Here is a 13,053-nt window from a genome sequence, read left to right as displayed (position 1 = left end):
ATAGAGGTGACAGATATCAGATGCTAAATAAAATTGGCAACGTATTAATCTGAAATAAAACGGATGTTGGTAGAGATCCTTTCCAGGAAGTGTCAGAGAAATAGGTTAAAAATAAATCATCAAAAGGACATTGTGCGTTAATACCATGCAACTATGGTTAATATCCTGGGTTATGTTGATATTATATGGAGGGGTTGGTGATGATATGATGACATTGATATATATCTGGCAAATACATTATTTATACAGTGTGCAGCACTGAGGCATATTGGCTGGCATTGGAATTATTGAGGAATAAAATATGTTAATGCGCAGTTATCATTATATTGGCATTGGCAACATTAAATTACTGGCAAATGCAGGGAATACATGGCGTTCTGATATGTGCCAGCATGCGTTACACTCCAAATTTTGAAGAATTGACCTGGATTTGATCAGTTACAGAGAAGGTTGGCACAAAATTGAGTGGAGAAGGAGGTTTCCAAAGCCACAGAGAAATTGAGGCCGAAATTCGGATTTACTGTTAAAGTCAGATGTCAGATATTCATTGTTATCGAGTACACACCCAGAACCACCTTCAGTTTTTATGAAGACATGTTGTCCTGAGACATTGCATCTGGAAAGAACTTTACTCTCATCGCAATTGTTTGAGCTGCTCACACCACCAGCATCACCTTGAAAAATACTAAATTTCACAGCAAAAACAACAATTTCACCATCCTCAACAGAAGCATGTTGATGACGAGGTTTGATTCAGTCCATTCTTCCATATATTTACCATGGACGACAAAAATTTGCATCCGGTTTAGCTAAACAATTCAGTGCTCGACTTTGCATGTTGTGATGAAGATTTTGAAATCAACTCTCAATCTGATCATAATAAGAAATCTCGAATTGTCAAAATTTACATCGCTTTCCTCTGGGTGCTCCAAATCCTTGCCACTACTTTCAATTATAAGTTGGATATATAAAAAGGAGACGAATTAGGGTTTTGAGCCCTAGCTCCCACACAACTTTCTTATAATTGAGCGATAATTGAGTTGTACAGGGTGGTGCACATTATTGACATAAGCGTTATAATATTATGGACAACATCTGGGTTCATTTATATTAACGCAACAAGTAAGGCAGTATAAGGCAGTGTTATACTTGGAAATATTTTTTTTTTAAATTCACAGAAACGATTGCCATAAAGTCTGGGATGTCTATATTCCTTTAGGAGTGTTGGTGCCAGAGACCTTCAGTGTGTGCAGCCTGTTGATAAATATATTGTTGGTGGGCATTGGTCGATATAATATTATTATATGGCCATAGCGGATTTTATTACAACAAAATATAATTATCATATGCAGCATTGACAATCTGGTGCAACCCTATATAATATTGTATGATGGGTGAGGTGATATATTCAATGTGTTACAAAATATTCAAAATCGGTAAAGCCAAAACAATTACAAATATGCCTTACAGAGTCTGAAGGACAGTGGTGTTTACAATGCAATAGGATGTGTTAATATGGTGATACATTACAAATTTCAACGTTTAAATATTACATAACTCAATGGTGATATACGTAAATGTGATGGCAAATATATTATAACAGTGTTATATATACTACATTGGAGCATATGATCATGTGCAGCGACTATATTAAACCTTAAGACAATGTCAGGGTATTGTGCAACGATCATATTAAACTTAAGCAGCACGAGTGCCCCATCGATATTGTTGTCCCTTGGATACAGCCCTTTGGACACCCGTATTTCCATAACATAATTTACCCCTTGATGAAACTCAAACTACAGTGGAACTATTATTTTTGCCTCGGTGATTTCATTACCCATGATCTTACACCTCGCAAAGTGAAAATCCGTGAAGAAATGTGCCAGGCTCCGACTGATACAATAAATCCATCTTCTACAAAATCTGCAGATACATAATCGGAACAATGTTTATATGGCAATACACTATCTACTGGCATATATATATTTTCCCAAGGTTATTTTCCAGGATTAATTTGGTATTGCAATTACATGGAGCAGCATTGAGTTGATAACAACATTGAGATATGGCAACACACTATCTCCTCGCATATATATATATATATTTTCCCTATCTAATTGCATATATATATTCCCAAGATTATTTGCCAGGGTTAATTTGTTATTGCAATTACATGGAGCAGTGTTGAGTTGATAACAAAGTTGGGGTGTGATAACCATGTTGATATTCAGAGGAGCTTTTATATGGCAGTATTATTATAATCGGAGCAATGGTTATATTAAATAATGAATGGTTTGGAGGAGGAGCACATAGTTTTCTAAACCTTTTGGTAATGGGTTTGGTTCGAAAGAAAAATGGTTATCAAGAAAAACCATGAGTTGTTTATATAAACCATGGGCAGATTTAATGATGAGTGGAATTCACATGTGGATATATTTGGTGTTTCTTTTTATCATGGTGCATGAGAATTTATTTGACAGGTAAATCATTATTGGAATTAGTCAAGCATGATCATGCAATTTCAAGTGGATATTATCTTGGTGCAAAGCTTTGGTGAATATTATCTCTATGAATATGTTGGTAAATAGTGAATATTATCTTGGTGAATAGTTGGTAAATAGTGAATATTATCTTGGTGAATATGTTGGTAAATAGTGAATATTATTTTGGTTATGATGGTGAATATGGTTGAAAATCGACATGGCTCATATTGGTATTGGTTGCTTATTTGTTGGGGTTGTTGATTGATACATTACAATACATGGAGTGATGGAGCAACATTAATACAAATTCATTATTGCCAACATATGCAGTGATAATATTGCACGGTTATTATTATAATGCATTATTATATTCCATCTTTCATTGCAAACATTGAATTAATATGCAGACATATTATTATTATTATTATGCCTCTTATATTCCAACATGCTTTCAACAACCTTATAAAGCCAACAATGCAATGCCTTACAAAGTGTTCTCCCAACAAAATTCTTACAATGCTTTGCAATGTGTCTATCCAATGCGTTCTTGCAATGTTAATACATTTTGAAGCCTATTTGGAGCAGTGTTCATTTGAACAGTAGTGTTTATTTTCCAAACAATGTTCAATTTTCCAGGGTTATTTGAGCAGCAATGTTTATTTTCCAAATGTATTTGGAACAATGTTCTTCCAGTGATTAATGCAGCCTCCTTAATGATGTAAGTTACGGTGCTATTATGTTATGAAGAGTCTATAGAAGATGACCCAACATCAACAAAGCGGCAAATTGTGAAAAAAAAGAAGGGGGGAGTGCACTCAATGCACAGGAAAGCAAAACTTAGTTCAGCTTTTGTTCATATCCCAGCTGCTACTCAGTATGATATAAGTGGAGATGGCATAACATCTCCATTTCTTTTCATTGGGGAGCTAATGAAAAAAAACAGAAAGTTACATTAGTGAAGGAATGCACCCGCTTATGCTAGTGGATGGATTTGATATTGCAAAAAGAACTACATTGGATTTTCTTGATAATTTCAAAAACTTAGTTCTTATGGAGGAAGCGCCTGAAAGGGAGATGTTAAAAATGGTAGCAAGGACAAATCTTAGGACAAAGCTCTTGAAACAGTTGCATATCAATTAACTGACATTTGTTGGGAATGTGGTGCTTTGTACCTAAAGGCCAACGGAATCTATTGATCTATTTATGGTGGACATTATTCATATGAGGCATAAGTTTGAATAGATTCTCATCCAGTTGAAGCCTGTTTCTTGGTCATGGAACTTGACATTCCGACATGAAGAAACAAGTGGAGAATTGGTACATGTTGACTTGCTATGTATCTCTAGAATATGAAATACTTGAGTAAACACAACTTTATTGTATTCAAATGCAGAGCAGAGGGAGAAAATGGTTTTAGCAAAAAGAAAATAAGTAGATGAGAAAACTCAAAATATCATTTAGCCTGTAGAAGAAGGTTTGTGATGGATCTAACAACAATTTTGTTGTGATTAATTAAAAGTGAATAGACCCTATGCCACTTGCTCTTCTTGCAAAAGAAAGTAGTATAGCTTTGAGGAGAGCAAAGAGGCACAATATGGAGAGATTGGTTTTAACATGGTGAGCAGCTATCAATTCTGTTGATGATATGACTCCTAATGTTCTTGGATGGGTTGGGCTTGTATATGAGCATGCCCTAGGAGAATTAAAGTATTCTTTTATGGAAATTATTGGGAATCCCCACTCATGTACATTTTTAATAAAAGGACATAATGATTATACTATCGCTCAAGTTAAGGACGTTAAAAACACACTTGAAAATAGATCTATTTTCTTGGGGACTGGAGAATTTTGAAGTTGCTACAAGCCAGCATCTCATACACACATTCAAGAAGACTGTTCAAGGGGTTGAAGCCTTTCTGTTGGTACTCAAGATTGGAAGAAAATCTGAATTATTGGTTTAAATCATCATACAATTCTCATGCATACCATGTTTTCCTTTCAAAGTGTTATCTCAACAATATTCTTGCTTTCAGAGTGTTCTCACAACAATATTTTGCACCGCTCTTACAATGTTTATGTCATATAGAGCAACGCTCACTTTTGAGCAACATTCATTCAATATGGAGGAGCTCTAATAAGCCATCTGGAGTAGCATTTAGTCAATGATGCAGAACAATACATTGTAGGTTTTAAAGCATTAAAGCAATGATGACAGCGACACTGAGGACTCTTTTACAGGCTATAAGATATCTATAACCCCTTGCTATTGATGTCAAAGGAGGAGGTAAGCAAAGGTTATGGGCAACAATGAGAAATATGTTTGAGGACGAAATGTTGATTTGGGGTAGCATTCGATGTGCTCTAGCCATGAAATTTGGTGGAGAGGTTGGGGCACATGAGATCTCCAATACAAAGAAAGGGTTTAGGTAGATTCTAAACAGATCAAGAGATATTAAAATAATTAATATTTTTAATGGAGTCCCTAAGTCTAAACTTAGGGAAAATAAAATATTAATGTGTATTAATATGAATCTGTGTTAGAATGGTCCAAAAGACATGGATCAAGCCAGATCTAATCTTAGCCGTTGATTAGGGACTTAATCTTAGCCATTGAGATGTCAATAGGAAAAGTATAAGAGGAGGCTTGAGGGTCACTTGGAGAATACACCAGAGTGATCAGTCATTCTATTCTCTAGAGCGGGGTTTGTTAAGAGAGATAGAATCAGTGATTGGGAGAGCAGCTGAGGGGCATTGAGTACAGAGAGACAGAGAGGTAGAGATAGTGCCAAGACAGCAGCAGAGCAACCAGAGAGAGAGACGCAGGAGCAGCCAATGCTCACGCAAGGCCACGCAGAGGCAGCTAAGTGCTGCACAGAGCACTAGAGGGGCCAGCGTAGCTGACGCAGGCCAAGATAGGCTAAAGCAGGGCCAACGTTGGGCTAGGAGAGGTTGATGCGGTCCAGATTGGGCAAACGCTGGGGTTTCAAGGGAAGATTGGTGTTAAGTAGCTGCCGGAAGGATTATCCGGGGTTTTAGCCAGTAGATTTGTTTGAAACGGAGAGGTATTATTGCTAAGGAATCCTCTGTTGGGTAGGCCAGTTTCGGCACCCAGATTGTACTCTGATATTGCTTAATAAGAAAACCCTCAGATAGCTACACCAATTTTCCTTCATTGGGTTTTTCTGGGGACATTAGTCCAAAAACAATTGTGTCATATGGTGTGTTTGTTTTTGTTTCTTTTAGTTGCTAATATGTAATATGTTGAGCATGCACTAGTGTTTATTTTCAGTATTTACATTGTAAATAACTTGTTAAGGAAAATAACAAGTAGGTAGGAATAAATCAAATAAAAGTGCATGGAGGGTTTGTAACTATGTAAACTTAGAAACTTCAACATGGTATCAGTCTATCAGAGCGAGGTTGCAGATCACACGAGGACTAAAAAACATTAGCCGAGCGGAGCAATAGCAGCAGAAAACAACTGTCCCGAGGTGAAAAAAGTTGTCTCTAGCAGCGCAGAAGCAAAGGAAGTGTGATGCAGAGCCAGCCAGAGCCACGCAGAAGAAGTCGAGAATTGCGCAGAGCACCAGAGGGGCTAGTGTTGCTGACGTAGATGGTCAGAGGGCTGACGCAGACCCATTCGGGGCAAGGCAGAGCCAATGTGAGGCAGAGAGGGGTTGACACAGTTCACAGAGAGGCAGTTGCTGGGGTCTAGAAGGCTGCAGGAATATTGCAGAGTGGAGCTGGTGAGGTATTGTAGTCAGAACAGTACTTGACAGAGTAGGGCCAGAGGAGTTGTTACCAAGGGTTTCTAGCCAAGGAGCTCGGATCAGAAGTGCAGCTGCACAAGTCGATCAGAGTATGGGGGATCTCGACAAGTGGCAAAAGGATTTCTAGGAGGGAAATCAGGACTCAGAGGGAGCCTAGAAGAGAACTTCCAGACATGAAGTAGAGACTCAGAGGAGTCGAACAGAGAACTTCCAAGAGGGAAGTAGAGGAGCATCATGGTGCTACACGGGGTGAGAGACCAGGATAGACTGGACAGAGCATCGAACTTCGCAGTTTGGAAGGCCAGAATCTTATCAGTGCTTGATAGGAATTGTGTCAAGAACTTCGCCTTGAAGGTAATAGCTGTCCGAGTCGACCCCAATGATAATGACAAGTACGAAGAGGCGATGTCAAGGGCCAAGTGCATTATCCTTAACGGGGTCAAGGATCATGTGGTACCACATATAGCTGAGAAGGAAACGACATTTGAGATGTGGGAGGCTCTCAAGACGCTGTACCAGCATACTTCTGTGTAGAGAAGAATGCTGCTCGAGAACCAGATGAGGTCGTATCAAGTGAAGAAGGGTCAATCGATTGACACCTTCCTCGGAGGACTGAATGAGATCTGAGTGATCCAGGTGGAAGTTGGTGGCCACCCACCTATCCCTCTTGGAGCCCCACAACTTTCCCTTTCAGTTTTTCAGTTTTCGTAATTGTAGCACAATTTACTATTTTTAGCAGTTTTTTGGGTCCTGAACTTCCGGAGCCGTTTTGAGGCCCTAAACAAATAGATCTTCCTAGTAGTGCTCAAATAGATCTTCCTAACGAGCTATTGTACGCATCAAACGAAGATAATATGCCAAAGCTACGACCCTGGGAAATTGATGTACCAATTTACCCAAATGGGGCCCACAATTTGGTGTTTCATCTTCTAGGGTTAGGTTTTGGGATGTTAAGGGTTTTCTATTGTTTCTCAACAATAAATAGGCCTTCGAGCCTCATTGTAACAATTCAAAGGCACGTAGCCGCCACATCTCTTCTCAGAGATAAGCTACCATCGCCCTAGCTGGTTTATTTCCATTTCTGTTTGTAAGCATATTTCAGTATTTTACATTAATGAAATGAAGTATTATTTCCGCTGCATATCTGTGTTTATGGTTATCTCTGTAATTTTTTGCGTTCCTGTTTAAATCCGGATCAATGGTATTAGAGCAGTCTGCTTTTTCTTCGTTTTTCTTTGCATGTCCCCAACGAGGTCGGGATATAAGGAGTTAGGGCTTGAACTAGTTGAACCTTTGCAAGACCAGCGTCGTAAATCCCGACGGTCTCCCATGGCGGATGAAAAGAAAGACGAGGGGGTAGGAGATGCTATCAAAATCTTGCTTGAAGAAGCCCTCAAGCGACAAAGGAACACGATGATGGACAACTTTGCCCAGATCCTTCAGCGGCTACCCAGAGGCGACGCATCGGCTTCCAACGGCTACTCTGGAAATGCCATACCCTTTAAGGTACAAGTTAATTTTGAAATCCCCATCTTCGAGGGTCAAATAGATGCAGATGCCATAGATAAATGGTTAAATCTGCTAGAGGGCTATTTTTCTGTTCATGATTTTCCAGTCGGAAAAGATTGTTTTCTTTCTTCTCAAAGCAGCTCCCTACGTCAAGGACTGGTGGGAAACCTACTGCGAGCAGAAGAATGAAAGTACGGGGTCACTATTTTTAGCCACACCCACTTGGGATTCATTTCGGGATGCCGTCAAGGAGTAGTACTACCTTGTCAAAAGCTATGAGGACAAATACATCAAATGGACTATACTGCGGCAGGGAAGGGACCAAGATGTGTCGGAGTTCACAAACATTTTTCATACCCTTCGCACACAGTTGGGTATCAAAGAATTTGAGCTGCATTTGGTACTCAAATACCGTGGCTGCCTACACATATACATCTAGGAAGAGATGGAGTTTCTGAACATTTCCTCGCTCAGCACGACGTATCGATACGCTGTCAAAATCGAGCAAAAGTTCAAACAGAAGAAGCGAGACTTTGGATCTGAAAATCCGAAGACCAAGGGACAAAGCCAAGGCGGGGTGACTGAAGACAACTCGTCGAAGCCGCAAGAAAAAAACAACACCACGAAGTCGAAGAAGGATACAGGAAAGTGGTGTGAGTTCCACAAGAGTCCCACTCATAACACAAGTGAGTGTCGGACCAAGTAGTTGCTGGTGGCTGAGTTGAAGGCTTCAGAATCAGATGCATGTTCTGACCTTGAGTCAGAACCCGACAAGGGGAATGGCAAAGGGAAGCAAATCATTGATGCGGAGCCCAACGTCACTATTGCCACTGCCAAGATCCAGAAGAATGAGCCCGAAGATCTAGAGGAGGGGGAGCGTCTTTTCTACTCACAGATGTGGGTGAAGGGTTTGCCACTGCAATTCATTGTCGACACTGGTAGCCAAAAGAACCTCATTTCAGCAGAGGTTGTGAAGCGGTTGGGCCTACTGACTACATCACACCCGTAGCCGTACAATATCGGGTGGCTTCATGAAGGATGAGATCTCAAAGTTCGCCATCAGTGCCCCTTCCCTACAACATCAAGCCTTTCACAGACGAGGTATTGTGTGATGTTACACCTCTAGATGTTTGTGATGTATTATTAGGCTAGCCATACTTGTGGAGGCGACATGCTGTGTATGAGTCAAGGCCTCGCGCTGTTATTATTACTTTAGGCGATTCATTATACAGGATACCAGAGGTAGCCCCACCTACCACCACCTCTTTGATCACTGCTAAGAAAGGCAGGAAGCTCATCTTCTAGACTAGGAAATTCATTTTTTGTTTGGTTCTCTCCCAAAGTAAGGGGAAGATCATCACCACATCCATGACCCCCGCAAAGGGTTCCTCCACGCAGCGGCAACAACAAAGGGATACGGTCATGACAGAACACAGGAACAACTTCTCCTCACCCACAGGGGTACCACACAAGTTTCAGGTGGGGAGCAAAGTCTGGTTGCATCGACAGAAGGAATGCCTTACTAGAACCCATCAGAAGCTCGGACCACTCCGACATGGTCCTTACAGCATTACCAAGGTTGTGGGAAACAATGCTTTGGAGCACAACATTCCTCCATTCCTTCGCTTGCACCGAGTGTTCAATGTGGACCGTCGTCGACCAAGCTTCCCACCATTACTGGACACATCAGAAGTTGCAGAACAACGCACCAGGGACCAAGTTCAGTAGATGGAGGAACTCAACGCAATGGGGACCATTGCTTCCTAAGGGGGGAGGAATGATCCATGTGGATGTTGGTGGCCACCCACCTATCCCACTTGGACCCCCACAACTGTCCCTTTCAGTTTTTCAGTTTCCGTAATTGTAGCACAATTTACTATTTTTAGCAGTTTTTTGGGTCTTGAACTTCCGGAGCCGTTTTGAGGCCCTAAACGACGTTTTTTGGGAAATTTGGGAGCAACATGGTTCGATGGACCGATGTTGCTCTTCCCAAAGTTGTAGTGCTCAGTTAGATCTTTCTAACGAGTTATTGTACGCGTCAAACAGAGATCGTATGCCAAAGTACAACCCCGGGAAATTGATGTACCAATTTATCCAAATGGGGCCCACAATTTGGTGTTTCATCTTCTAGGGTTAGGTTTTGGGATGTTAAGGGTTTTCCATTGTTTCTCAACAATAAATAGGGCTTCCAGCCTCATTGTAATAGTTTAGAGGCATGTAGCCGCCACATCTCTTCTCAGAGATAAGCTACCATCGCCCTAGCTGGTTTATTTCCATTTCTGTTTGTAAGCATATTTCAATATTTTACATTAATGTAATGAAGTATTATTTCCGCTGCATATCTGTGTTTATGGTTATCTCTGTAATTTGTTGCGTTCCTGTTTAAATCTGGATCATCGAGACCAGTTGACTGCTATAGGAGCGACACCATATCAAGAGCTTATGGTGAGGACAGTCCTGAATGTTGTCTCAGAAGATTGGGAAGTATTTGTCCAGAGTATCCTGGGCAGAGGGACTCTCCCACCTTGGGACGAGATGTGGGCAACACTTTCCAGGAAGAGATCAGAAGGCAGTTGAAGACAGGTAGCAGCAGCAAGGGGAACAAGGTCAAGCAGGAGGAGGAAGATGTGGCCCTAGCATCTGAGGGAAAGCAAGAGAAGTGGAAGAAGAAAGATCTCTCCAAGATCAAGTGCTTCCATTGTGGAGAGCTGGGTCATTATGCGACCTAGTGTCCAAGGAAGAAGAGTAAGGGAGAGTCTTCCGAGACTAAGGTAGTGCCAGCACGTGTAGAGAAGGAAGTTTTGACAGACGATGACTGTGCCATGAGTGCATACGTGCCACTTGAGCGGAAGTGGGGAGGCATCGAGCTATAGTCAGGAGGACTACATGCGATGACGGGCAGGATCTGTGAGGTACCCAGCCTTTTGGATTAGACCTTGCTACGGGAGCCCTGACGAGGAGTAGTAGGACTGGCTGGGTGGGTAGAAACGGATGTGGATGGAGCGGCAGAGAGAGCTACAATGCAGGAGTACCGAGACAACGCGAGGCTAGCAGGCTGCAGCAGTGCGAGAGGCACAAGAGTGTTCGACCAGTGCAGGACAACATAGAGAGGTGTGCAACGGTGCGAGATGCAGGGAGTTGTTGCAGCAACACAGAGGTCAGAGAGGGAGCACTTGTTAGCAACAGAGGGAGTTTCAGCATCAGTGGGTGTCTCTAGCCCAATAGGGAGGTCAGATGGAGGACCAGTTACTTACTTCTCAGTCACTGAGTTGCAGTGCAACAGTGGGCAGCACGATGCAACATGATGAGAGGAGGTGTAGTGCAGATGCAGTGCTGGGAGAAAGGACTAGCAACAACACGGATGCAGGAGCTGTGGTACAGATGCAACAGTGGCAGTGGCAGAACCATGGGCAGCAGTACTGGATACAACAATGCAAAGGATGTTGGGCAGGAAGGCCTAGCATCAGCACAGGTACTGATGCCGGATGATTAGAGTAATACTTAGTGAGGAGTATTGCTAGAGCATAGTCCTCACTACGAGGGAGTGTTGATTTGGGGTAGCACTGGATGTGCTCTAGCCACGAAATTTGGTGGAGAGGTTGGGGCACATGAGATCTCCAATACCCATAAAGGGTTTGGGCAAATTCTAAACAGATTAGGAGATATTAAAATAATTAATATTTTTAATGGAGTCCCTAAGTTTAAACTTAGGGAAAATAAAATATTAATGTGTATTAATATGAATCTGTGTTAGAATGGTCCAAAAGACATGGATCAAGCCAGATCTAATCTTAGTCATTGATTAGGGACTTAATCTCGACCGTTGGAGATGTCAATAAGAAAAGTATAAGAGGAGGATTGAGGGTCACTTGTAGAATACACCATAGTGATCAGTCATTCTATTCTCTAGACTAGGGTTTGCTAAGAGAGATAGAATCAGTGGTCGGGAGAGCAGCTGAGGGGCATTGAGTAGAGAGAGACAGAGAGGTAGAGATAGTGTCGGGACAACAACAAAGCAGCCAGAGAGAGATGCAGGAGCAACCAGTGCTCACGCAGAGGCAGCTAAGTGCTGCGCAAAGCACCAGAGGGGTTAGCGTCGCTGACGCAGGGCCTCTTGGGGCTAACGCAGGCCAAGATAGGCGAACGCAGGGCCAGCGCTGTGCTAGGAGACGCTGATGCTGTCCAGATTGGGCAGATGCTGGGGTTTCAGGGGTAGATTGGTTCTGAGTAGCTGCCGAAAGGATTATCCGGGGTTTTAGCCAATATATTTGTCTGAAACAGAGAGGCATTACTGCTAAGGAAATTCTCTGTTGGGCAGGCCAGTTTCGACACCCAGATTGTACTCTAATATTGCCTAATAAGAAAACCCTCAGATCGCTGCACTGGTTTTCTCGCATTGGGTTTTTGAATTTTCCGAGGACATTAGTCCAAAAAAAAATGGTGTCATATGGTGTGTTTGCTTTTGTTTCTTTTAGTTGCTGATCTGTAATATGTTGAGCATGCACTAGTGTTTATTTTCAGTATTTACATTGTAAATAACTTGTTAAGGAAAATAACAAGTAGGTAGGAATAAATTAGATAAAAGTGCATGGAGGGTTTCTAACTGAGTAAACTTAGAAACTTCAACACAAAAGGCACAGGACTAATGTGTTTCCATCAATGCCAACGTGGGAGATTGTTGGCAATATTGTCATTGGTGGCAAAGGAGCACCACAAGAACAACAAGCAAAGGAGCAACAGAGTAAGGGACAAAGGAGCAACAAATACCTTGATGGCATGTTGATGGTTTGATGCTTGGATAATGTTGCAGGGATTGTTTAATGAAGAATTTGTGATGTGAAATTATTGATTAAGCTTAATTGTTGTGATGCAAAGGCAAGACTCCAAGACAAAGGCAAATATGTTGCAAAGATTGTTGTGATGCATTAATGATAAATATTATTTGTTGTTGACATTAGGTTGATGCATTTAATCATTACATATGGTTGCAATTAATATTGGATGGATTATTTATTTTTGTGTTCCAATATTCAAGATCTGAAGAGTTTGGAAACGAATGAGTGGAAGGCAAAGAGTCAAGCCTATTCACTTCATATTCCTATATGGGATACAAACAACTAGAAAACTATTTCTATAAAAGATGTGATTTTGGAAGGCATAGAGAGGTTAGAGAATGGGAGAATGTGAGGGAGTTGATTGAGCTATTATGCATTAGTTACTTGGCACTTATGAAGCTGATGTGAAGCAGATTTGAAGGGAAGAAGATGCAGAAATGAAGATGGAGATAT

General features: G+C 41.4%; 1 protein-coding gene and 1 pseudogene across 1 annotated transcript in view; both read left to right on the top strand.

The window, feature by feature from the left end:
* LOC149204310 (NAP1-related protein 2-like) overlaps positions 1 to 13,053 on the top strand; it is a 165,837-nt gene that overhangs the window by 114,433 nt on the left and 38,351 nt on the right. The gene's annotated exons all lie outside the window — the stretch shown is intronic.
* LOC149204311 (T-complex protein 1 subunit zeta 1 pseudogene) lies at positions 3,690 to 4,447 on the top strand (annotated as a pseudogene).

This window comes from Pinus tabuliformis, chromosome 1_2 (assembly GCF_031772625.1).
Source record: "Pinus tabuliformis cultivar Carrire ecotype Pingquan chromosome 1_2, CPIR1, whole genome shotgun sequence".
Lineage (NCBI taxonomy): Eukaryota > Viridiplantae > Streptophyta > Pinopsida > Pinales > Pinaceae > Pinus > Pinus tabuliformis.
This window is presented reverse-complemented; position numbering and strand designations above follow the sequence as displayed.